General features: G+C 47.9%; 1 protein-coding gene across 2 annotated transcripts in view; it reads left to right on the top strand.

Annotated features, from left to right (window-relative positions):
• Positions 1-802: 802 nt before the first annotated feature.
• Mfap3l (microfibril associated protein 3 like) overlaps positions 803-11370 on the top strand; it is a 43316-nt gene continuing 32748 nt past the window's right edge. The window contains exon 1 of one of the 2 annotated variants that reach the window (XM_006970936.4): positions 803-1046. The gene's annotated coding sequence lies outside the window, so the exon portion shown is untranslated. The remainder of the gene's footprint in view (positions 1047-11370) is intronic. The other variant, XM_015998605.3, reaches the window with a different exon arrangement.

Raw genomic sequence — 11370 nt, 5'->3', positions numbered from 1 at the left:
GTGGGGCGTGGCCGGAGGGGGGGCCAGTAAAGAAGAGGGGAGGGGGAGCCTGGTCACTGCCCCAGAAACTGACAAGCTCTCTAAAAGAAATGGTGTGTGTGTGTGTGTCGGGGGTGGGGTGGGGGAACCCACTAATACTACAGGATTGTGCATAGAAAATAAGGCTGCAGGATTATGCATAGAAAACTTATGTAGGTGTTAAAAATATTTTTAGAGTACTTATTTTTCCCACCAAGAAAACAACTGAACTCCTCGTTAGAGAGAACGTCGAAACTGCAAATAATTTTAAGGGGCATTTTATAAATCCCCCTCCCTGCCCCCCTGTAACCCCGCCACCCGCAAACACCCTGCTGTGTCTTATCCCAGTCGCTTCGAGGCGTCCGCTGTGCTTTAGGTGTGACAGAGCAGCCTCCGGGAAGGCCCCAGATGCCTCGGCTCCCGAGGTGGTTGTGTGTGATAACCTTAGAGACTGGGTAGGTTAATTGATGGGTGGGCTGGTGGTCCGTGGCCTCCAGGATGGCGCTCGAAGACGCCTGTTCCTGCGTGTCCTTGGACGCCACCGCGACGCCAAAGTTGCCGTGACAGCGCCTGCAGCGCCCTGCCCCCCCGACAATTAACCAGTCACGCCGCCCCAGCACCACCTCGTCTGGTGCAAGAGCTGGGGTAAGTCACCTCGGCGCGCAGGAGCACCGCCCGGTGGCCGCCCGGCCCCGCCCAGGGGCGGAGCTCGCCGAGCGTGGCCCGCCCCGGGTGGGTGGAGCCCGCCACCCGCAGCGGCCCGCCTCCGCCCTCAGCTGCCCCGAAAACCCGGTTCTGCAGCGCGCACCGGGCCTCGGCACCGCCGGGAGCCGCACTGGGCATGCTCGGCTCTTGCCGGCTCCGGCGCCCGTAGGTGGAAAGCTCCGGCTCCCGGAGGCAGGGCTGGCAGCCCGCATCCAGAAGAAGCGCGGGCGGAGGAGGTCGGTACGCGCTGGGCTCTGCAGACCTATCCCGGTGGCCATGGCGAGCGGCGCACGGCGACCACCGGAGTGGCGCAGCGGTGTCAGGTCAGTGAGGGCACCCGGGCGGGCGAGCCTGGGCGGTGGGGCACGGTGGGAGCGAGCCCGGCGCCGGGTTTGTGGTCAGCGACCACCCGAGCTGCGCAACTTTCGGACGCCTGGGCTGGCGGAGGCTAGGCGCCTGGAGGTGCCCTTCGGTCCTTGCTCGTGGCTGGTGGTGGGATGCTGGAAAAACGTGCAGGGCGGGGACTGCTGGGTTGGGGACAGCCGAGTTCCAGGCTCGTGCCACAACCTTCTGAGGGCCAGGAGCGAGCTGTCTGCAGCGCACTGACCCAGAGCCTCTAGGATCTCCTCCCAGGAGGAGGACGCCAGGCAGAGACCGGGCCCCACGCCGGGCTGTGGATCGTTCGCGTCATGGTGCCTCAGTTTCCCCAGACAGAGAAGGGGGTGTACTGGCCTTTGCCCGGAAGGCGGCGTGGGGAGCCCCGAGGGCGCCGCGTCCTGATGCTGCGGGAGTATGGGAAGCAGCGGGTGCTTAGAGCCGCCTCCTCGTCACTGGAGCTCCCGGAGTTTGTCGCAGTTGACACCATAGCAAGTTGACACGGAATTGCCTCGTGGCCTGGAATGGGGAAACGTGCTTCTTCGGCTAAAAGAGCAAATGTAGAGCCAATTCATTTAAAACCTGAGCCTTGCTGGTCTTCCTCTCTAAAATGGCCTGAGATTGCAAAGCCCAAGGTTTATAAAGCAAAAAAAAAAAAAAAGAAAGAAAGAAAGAAAGAAAAGAAAATGTTCGCAGGTGCTTTTAGCTGCTAATACTGTAGAAAACATTATGGTTCGGTTGTGATTGTTTTGAACGACACTTGTTCGAAGTTTGGTTACTGCAGCAATCTTTATTTTCCTTTGGCTTTATATTAAAAACTTGGAAACAGCACTGGAGAAACGCAGTGGGTTTTTAAGTTTTCTCACTTTTTTTTTCCCCTAGATGAAACACTTTTTTTTTTTTTTTTGCTACTATACTCGACATAGTAAAATGTTCAGGATGAAATATGCAAGACAGAAAAAGAGTTATTTTCAGGAGAGACCCAATCAGAGCAAGGTACTTTGCAGACATTGGGCTAATACACAAAATGCAATTTGTATGCCCCCTGCAACTTTCCTGTTTCCCCCTACAGCGACCCATATACATCCATTAAAATATTTACAAGTTTGAGGAACCCAGCACATGAGTGGCTACACTTCCTGGTTCGGTACAATGCACCACGTTTAATATCTACAGAGCTACATACACCTTGTGCTGTTTAGACAGAAATAGGTAGAATCTCTCCTTCGCCATGCTTTCCTGGCCCGTAACTGGAGGCTGAGCCTCTGCTTACCTTATATGACCCCGGAGTTTCATATAGATTAATGGGTCTCCATCTGCTTCTACAATTACCGAGTGTTCTCAGTGCTAGGAAGGAAACACAATGAAATCTAACCAAAGGCTGGTTTACCCAGTGCCCTGAAAGTCACAAACTCTACTTCTCACAACCTTACATTAACAAAAGCAAAGGAGTTAGGCTGGAGAGTGTTTTATTATTACTAACGAAGAAAAACAAGAAAGGGGACTCTTGTATTCAAGTGACAGAACAGATGTCAATCTCTCCTTCCTGCTTGGCCTCTGGGTCCTCCAAGCCTGACTTCAGAGCACTTAGGTTTTAGGAGTGTTTCTCTGTTTGTATTTCTACACCCAATTATTTTGCTAGTGACACTATATATACACGTAATAGACCATTTACTTTAAAAATAGATCTCCCCACATTCATGGGACCTTAATTTATTCACCGCCCCCCCACACACACCTTGGCTTACAATTAAAATGTCTAGGGCTGTTTAAGCAATACAGCTATTGCTTAATTTGTATTTTCAATAATTTTTTTCAAGAACTTCCAAACACTTAAATGCCAAGTGATCACTGCTGTGACCACCTGCTTTCAATCTCTAACCAATCCAGTTAGTGTTGTTAGGCAAGTGTGTTTGTCGGAACTCAGGAAACACATACATAGTAGCACTTCCTAACTTAGAATCTATCCTAGCACTTGGGCTACAAGTTGTCTTTTCTAGCCGAGCCCAGGGGAGCACTTGCAATCTTGGCAGTTTCCATGGCTGATCACATTTATAGTTAAAATCAGCATCAGCATTAAGGTGCAAATGGTTGGTTTTAAATCTGCTATGATACCTCCCTGGAATAGTTAAAAGAATAGGGGTTAATTGGTTATGTGATCATAACTAATTAAGGCTGTCAGAGTCATTTAACAGTTATGCTCCAAACAGAGGCTCTGTAGATTTATTGGTCTTGCCTCTGCCTCCCCACCTGAGGTCTCTTCATGCCTTAAAACATCACATTAAATTTTCTTCCCCACCAACTTTTATGGTTAGGCTTCTGAAGCTGCAAGGATGAGTAAGACATCGTGACTCACCGTCTAGCTGGAGCGATGTGCCTGAAGTCGAATCAATTAGAGCACAAAACAAGTGTTGCAGTCCATGTATGTGTGTGGGCCTGAGGAAGGAGAGAAAACTGACCTCCTTGGGTCTGGAGGAGGAAATGGTGATTTTGCATCGACTCTCAGGAATACAGAGAATGGGCTCAGAGCCTTTAAATCAGAGAAGTGGGTCCTCTCTACAAAAGGAACCTATTAGGATGGGCAGAAAAAATGCCTCCCATGCATGATGGCGATGTGACTTTCCGGATGTGATGAAGAAAGAGCCTTGAGATGGGACGATAATTCTGTATTGTCCACATGGGCTCTGTGTCATCACGAGGCTCTTTGAGGCTAAGGAAGAGTGTAGTGGTGTCTTAAGAAAGCTTCCACTGGCTGCTGCTGGCTTTGGAGATGATAGACAATGTGGGCAGCTGCAAAAGCAAGGGTACAGATTCTTCCTCTACCCAAGCCTTGAATCCAGCCCATTAAGATACACGGGTGCCAGTTAGTTTTTATTGTCAGCTTACACAACCCAAGAGGGAAGAGCAGTGTAAAGCATTGCCCATGAGATTGGCATGTGGGCATATCTATGGGGCATTGTCTTTTTTTTTTAATTTTATAAATTCTGTTATTAAGAAAACCTTGCAAATAAAAAAAATCAAACACCCAAATTAACCATAAGTACTAACTATATTCTATACTCGAAGTATAAAATATAATGGGGAGCCTCACAGCTTCTGTTCCAAATGCCAGTTCTAAATGTACAGAAAGGATAAACTTTGCTCTGGTTAATTTGGACATTTTCTTGATGACTAATTGATAAGAAGGCTCAGTCCACAGTGGGGTGGGAGGCGCTATTCCTCAGCCAGGAGGGCCTGAGCCCTATGAAAAGCTAGTTGAGCATGAGTCAGAGTGTAAGCCAGCAAGCATGGTCCCCCATGGTTTCTGCTTCAAGCTTCCGATTGAGTTCCTGCCCTGTTTGATGACAGACTGTGACCTGGAAGTCAGAGCCAAACAAACCCTTTCCTCCCCATGTTGCTTTTGGTCAGAACGTTTTACAACAGAAAGGAGACTAGAATGTGAGGTGAGTCTCCACGCCACAGAACAACAAGATAAGGAGTGTTGTGTAAAGTCTCTGAAACCGTGGTCATCTGGTGTGGAAGCCACAGAAAGCTCATGCCTCCATACACAGAGGAAAATTTGGTGCGATGAGACGCAGGCAGAGACAGGGTAAGGGCCATCAAGTATTCCCTTTACAGGGATGAAATCCACTAGACACAAAGAAGCTTGGATTATATCCCACTATAGGTAAACAGTGGGAAATGAGCTTGGGGTTTTAAAATAACAATATGAAATGGACAGTTTGTTGGCCGGTCTTAACTGCCAGCTTGATAACATCTGGAGTAACCTGGGAAGAGAGTCTTCATGAGGAACCATCTAGATCGTGTTAGTCTCTGAGCATGTCTGTGAAGAATTGTCTAGATTGTTAGTAGGAAGACACAGCCTAGTGTGGGTGGCACCATTCCCTAGGCGCGCGTGTGTGTGTGGGGGGGGTCTGAACAGTATAAGAAAGGAGAAAGCTAGCTGAGAGCAAGTGTTAAATCTCCCTTTGCTCTGACTCTGGGTGTGATGTGATGAGCTGCTGGAGTCTCTCTGCCTTGACTTCCCTGAAATGACAGATTGTGACTGGAGATTGTAAGCATAAATAAACCCTTTCTTTGTCTAGCTAGCTGTCACAGCAGCAGAAATAAAACTAAAACAGAAGTGTTTCTGCCAGGTTTATTTTCCTTAAAAAAAAAAAAAAAAGGCCAGATGTGGCTGTATTAGTTAACTTTCCTTGCTGTGAGGAAACACCACGACCAAACGTGACTTACGGAAGAAGGAGTTTATTTTGGCTTATGGTTCCAGAGTGAGAATCCATAATGACAGAGTCTGGATGGCAGCAGGTGGCTAGAGCAAGAAGCTCACTCGCTACATCTTTATCCATACACCGGAAACCAAGAGTGAACTAACTGTAAACGGGGCAGGACTACAGATTCTCAAAGAGTTTCCCACTGGTATACATCCCCCAGCAAGGCTCTACCTTCCCCCCCCCCCCAAAAAAAAAAAACAGCCCATCCGGCTTGAAACCAAGAGTCCGCACACCTGAGCCCATGGGTAAAACCACCACACTAGCTAACCCAAACTTCACAGGTCAGTTTGATGAAGGCAATCTAACCAGAGGTTGTCGGTGGCCGGTCAAGATCTCTGAAAATAATATCATTCCTATGTATTTGTGTAATCAGTAGTTTTAAGAGAATTTTTATTCCCAATTCATTATAGTAGGCTATAGGAATGGAAGCAGATAGACCAAGTTCCATGTTAATTATAGCTTCGAGATGGCTCCAGTGTTAATTACACTTCCCATGGCTTGAAACCAAACATCTGACAAAAACAACCTTCCTTTTGGCTCACGGTTAGAGAAGGTATAGTCCTGAAGGCATGGGCAACAGAATCATGAGGCTACATGCTCATATCTCAGCCAAGTAGGAAACAGAGTAGCTTGGCTCAGAAGTAGGGCCTGGCCATAGCTCCCAATACCTGTCCTTCCTCGCCACAAGTGATCCATTTCCTCCAGATAGATTTCTTAAAGGTCTCACCACTGTCCAGCATCACCAGCTGAGGATGAAGTATTTAAACACACAAATCTCTCTCTCTCTCTCTCTCTCTCTCTCTCTCTCTCTCTCTCTCTCTCTCTCTCTGTGTGTGTGTGTGTGTGTGTGTGTGTGTGTGTGTGTGTGTGTGTTTCTTACATTCAAAGCATGACCCTTGATCCAGGGTGGTCCAACCTAGTCTATTCTGATTTTATGGTGGCTTAGGGATATACAACCTCATTGTTGAAGTAGGACCATCTGTACTTTATCTCTGCTCATTGCCTTCTTAGCGGCAGCCATTATTCCGCTGTCTCTACACCATGCACCTTTGAGCAGGGAGTTTTGAAAATACAAATTTGGGATCACTGGATGAAAATGATGAGATTTTTTGCATGGGCCGACTCTGCCTGGTTGATAGCTGCTGGCAATACCATGGGGCTTGTGCTGACTCATCCGGAAGGCCACCCTAGTCAGTCAGCCATGTTTGCCGTGGGCTTCCTATTTGTGGGGAGATCGGCGACAGCTGCTAATATGAGATCACAGAACCTCGTGTTCAAATATAAGAAATCCAGCTATTCTTTTCAGATGCATCCAGTCTCTTTTCTGGACAAGGCCTCAATTCTTGCCCTGTAAAAACCCACAGTCTGGTTGAGTTGGTATCTCTCTGTGCCTAGAAAAATCTAAACCGGGGAAAAGCTACCGTATTGTTAGAAGAATGACTCAGAGCTGAAAATAAACTATATTGCAGGAAAAATTCAAGAAAAACTGTTTTCAGACAGTGTAGAAAGGATGCTGTAGGCTTGTCAAGCTCCGTTATTGAAGGAAACAGCAGTAGGGCTTTATTAAAATTTATCGTAATAAAAAGAATGGCATGTATGTATGTATATATGTATGTGTGTATGTATACTGCATAGGTTCCATTTATATGACTTCGCATGGTTGTTTGTTGTTGTTACCCAAATGTCCTTTCATGATGATGCAATATTTCTTCTTTTCCACTGTGGTATACCAGCTCAGAATAAACTTGTCAATCAAAAGAAAAAGCAATCAGGGAGAGAGTCTACAAAGGGGGAAAAAATGGTATTTATTGGGGACTGACCGAGTATTTCACTGGGAACATTTGTGGCAAAGCAAACGATGGGCATTTTTGTAGAGGCTCAAGCAGCGGGGGCAGGGGGGGAGGAGGGGGCCATTAAAACCAGAATGAGGAGGATTGCAGCAGGTGTTTGGAGACCATCAGCCTTGAGCTGACAAGAGTGGCTGCAGTCTGAGGTTCCACAGAGTTGCTGGGGAAATGCCCTTATAGAAGTACTTGGTATACAACTTTAGAAGTTTGTGCAATGGCAGTTCTCGGGTAACCATGTGTTAAGAACCTGCCCTTTATGAGCTCCTGGCTGTGTTCATTTCGTTAGGGGTGATCAAGCAACTCTGTTTTGATTTTCCCAGACCAGGCTCTCCTTTCAGAACCTTCTCTGAATTAATTAGCCTTTGGAATATCATGCCGTTAGTTATACCTTTCTTCTTTTAGGATGTATTTATTTTTATTTCATGTTATGAGGGTTTTGCTTCCATGCATGTCTGTTTCACATGCATACTGTGTCTAAAGAGACCGGAAGAGGGTGTCAGATCTTCTGGAACTGATGTTACAGATGGTTGTTAGCCACCATGTGGGTGCTGGGAACCCAACCCAGGTTCTCTATAGCAAGTGCTCTTACCCACTGAGCCTCCTCCAGTCTCCGTACCTCTACTTTGATCTTGCTCTTTCTCGGAGGTTGGACTCCTGATTTGTAAGCCACTGTATTCTTTCAGAGTACACAGGTTTTCCTGTGACCGCCTCAGTCAGCCACCATACCCCACTGTTTCCACATCTGTGCTTCAAACCAACCGCTCTCAAGTAAATCTTCTATCCATGCATTAATTCGTGGATTCATTCGACAAAAGCTGAAATCCTGAAGTTTCATCATCTAATGGAGGGATGGGTGTGCAGAAAAGGCAACCAAGTGAAATTATGGCGTTTTGGGTGAAGTTGGTGAGACTGGAGCGTCTGGAGCCTTTTAGCCAAGATTTCCAAGAAAAGGAAAGTATTTCTAGTTAGGCAGGGGAAGGAAGACAGCTTTGGGAGTCACAGAGGTCCTGTGAGAACTATAAGAAGTCAGCGAGGGCATGTGTGGGAGATAACGGAGGGAAGGAGGGTGGGAGGGAAGGAGGGTGGGAGTCAGGGAAGGAGTGAGGGGGGGGAGGGAGGAAACTCCGAATTGATGGTAAAGTGGGGGCATCATGAAAAGCCACATTTGTTCTCTTCAAGAGTTCAGATTCACTCCGTACAAAAGGATATTTTATTTGTTTAGTGTTTTACTTGCTTGCTTGCTTGCTTGCTTGCCACACTAGGGATTTGAACCCAGGCCCAAATGTGCACCAGGCAAACACTCTATGAACTGAATTGTATCCTCCACCCCTGGAATATGTTTTCAATCAGATTTTTGGAGAGTCGGCTGATCACAGCAGCAAGGCATACAAGTTGAAGGCACGTGGGACCAGAAGGAATCCAAGGAGGAAGGCGTCTGTCAGGGTGGTGCCTGTTGGAGGTGATGATCACCAGGGCAGAAATGGGGTGGTGGCCAGCTCCCTAGAAGTAAGACTTGCTAGGACTCGGTGATTGATCTTTACATCTGGGCAGGAAATGAAGGGAGGCATTTAAAACAACTCCCATGCAATTAATTGGATTGTCTGTGTCAGGCATTGCGTATCTATGGTGGCACACCTGCTTGGTGCAACTCTCCCAGGCTCTATTCCAGGGCAGGACTTGGCAGCCCCAGAGAGACTCATTGCCACTGTGTGTACTTAAAGCAGGAAGGGGAGGTAATGCCTACCCCCAGGACCGTGTATATGAACCTTACTTACCACCACAGGGCACAGACTCTGTAAGGAAGATATGGACGAAAGGAGTTCATTCCCAGCACTTTGCCACCTCTAGATGGGAGTGATCAGGGCCTGTGGACGGGGCTGAAAGAGACTTGCTGTGGGCCGACTTCCCTAATGTTGCATTGAGAGGGCGTCTTTAGAGGACGGGCTGCTGCCCTGGCCTCTGTAATCAGTGGAGAGCGGAACACTTCCTGAACACATACTTCAGTGTAACCCTAGCCCTTTCCTTCCATTGAGGACTAACATTGTTGACGGTGAGAGGAAAAGCAAGGTTCTTGAAGAAATAAGTGGGTTGGAGCAATGAGCTCCAGAATTATCCATTGATGGGACCCACCCAGTTCACACAGGGTCAGAGTGTGGAGGCTAGGTTAATTCAGATGGGTCTCCTGGTTCATTTAAGGAGTATCTCTCCAAGATGTGCAAGAAGACACACACACACACACACACACACACACACACACACACACACACACACACACACACAAAAGAAAAAAAACTGTCCCTTCTGGACCTGCTTGAAACTAGCATGGACATTACTTGTGGCTGTAAGTACTGCACTAAGGAGTCTAGCTGATGCCTTCTTCCCCAAAGATCCAGTTCTTCTGTAATAAGAAGGTAGACACACACAGTCACTATGGGGAGAGAGGCACACACAGTCACCATGGGAGACAGACACACAATCACCATGGAGAGACATAGTCACCATGGAGAGACACACAGTCACCATGGAGAGAGACACACACACAGTCACCATGGAGAGAGACACACAGTCACCATGGAGAGAGACACACAGTCACCATGGAGAGAGACACACAGTCACCATGGAGAGGCACACACAGTCACCATGGAGAGAGACACACAGTCACCATGGAGAGGCACACACAGTCACCATGGAGAGAGACACACAGTCACCATGGAGAGAGACACACAGTCACCATGGAGAGACACACACAGTCACCATGGGAGAGACACACACACACAGTCACCATGGGAGAGACACACACACAGCCACCATGGAGAGACACAGTCACCATGGAGACACACAGTCACCATGGAGAGACACACAGTCACCATGGAGAGACACAGACACACAGTCACCATGGAGAGACACAGACACACAGTCACCATGGAGAGACACAGACACACAGTCACCATGGGAGAAACACACACAGTCAGCATGGAGAGAGAGACAGTCACCATGTAGAGAGAGAGACAGTCACCATGGAGAGACACACAGTCACCATGGAGAGACACACACACACACAGTCACCATGGGAGAAACACACACAGTCACCATGGGAGAGACACACAGTCACCATGGAGAGACACAGTCACCATGGAGAGAGATACAGAACCCATCTTCTCTTGTCCTTAGCAGAGGCAGGTGACTAGCTCCAGGCTTTACCTGTGGCATGCACATAAGATGGCCGTGGACAGTTCACATTTCTAGAAACCCTTCCAGGTCCCTGCTTGTTGCCTGTAGTGACTCACCTCGTGTAGTATATTTCTGTGTTCTTACACATCAAGCCCGGGAACGGGCAATCCTGCCCCAGGCCAGGGTGGCCCTTGGCCTCATTCTGTCTTCCTGCCCCTTCCGCAAGTCGCCCAGTTTGGAAAGAAGGCCTTGTTACTCTTCTTTGTTCTGCCAATCTCTGTCTCTGTGTCTCTTTGTCTCTATCTCTCTCTACATCCCCACCCCACCCACACACACCATGTTAATTTTTCTTTCTTTTTAATTTTTAACTTCAAGCTTTGGACAACCCTAGATGACCTCATCTCTGAGTGGGACTGCCGCTAGACTTCTCTGAAAGGACGGGTGTTTCTCTATTTCAGTATGCTTCCCAGAATCTTGAGACTCATTTCCAGAAAGCATGGACCCTATGCCCATCCTTTGCCTTGGTGGTGCCTCATCCTTTCCCCGTGGATGTTTGTACACCAAGCTGCTTTAGACTTTCAGTGTCCTCTTGCCTTTGACGGGCACCTCCTTCCTCCTTCCAGGCTGTGGTCAGTCACTTCTCTTTCTTTTACAGAAATGTCAGGTTTTGCTTCCTCGGTCATTGGCCATCTATCCCCAGATCTTCATCGGGAGTATACCCCAGCATCCCAGAGTTCTTGGGATGCCACTCAAGACAGATGCAGTAGATGAGCTTTGTGAAAAAATCCTACAACACAGGCTTATTTATATTCATTGCCATGACAATTGACTTCTGCCTTCTCTTTTTACAGTGAAGCCATTTATTCCTGCTGAGAAAACTTTATTCACCCTCCAGGTCTTGGCCAAGCCCAGCAAACATCCTGTGATCTTTCCGGTTTGATCCCTGTGAACTTCTGTGCCGCGTATTGCCCTATATGCTAAGC

This window comes from Peromyscus maniculatus, chromosome 17, assembly GCF_049852395.1.
Source record: "Peromyscus maniculatus bairdii isolate BWxNUB_F1_BW_parent chromosome 17, HU_Pman_BW_mat_3.1, whole genome shotgun sequence".
NCBI lineage: Eukaryota > Metazoa > Chordata > Mammalia > Rodentia > Cricetidae > Peromyscus > Peromyscus maniculatus.
Note: the sequence above shows the minus strand (reverse complement) of the source record. Positions and strands in the feature narration are given on the sequence as shown.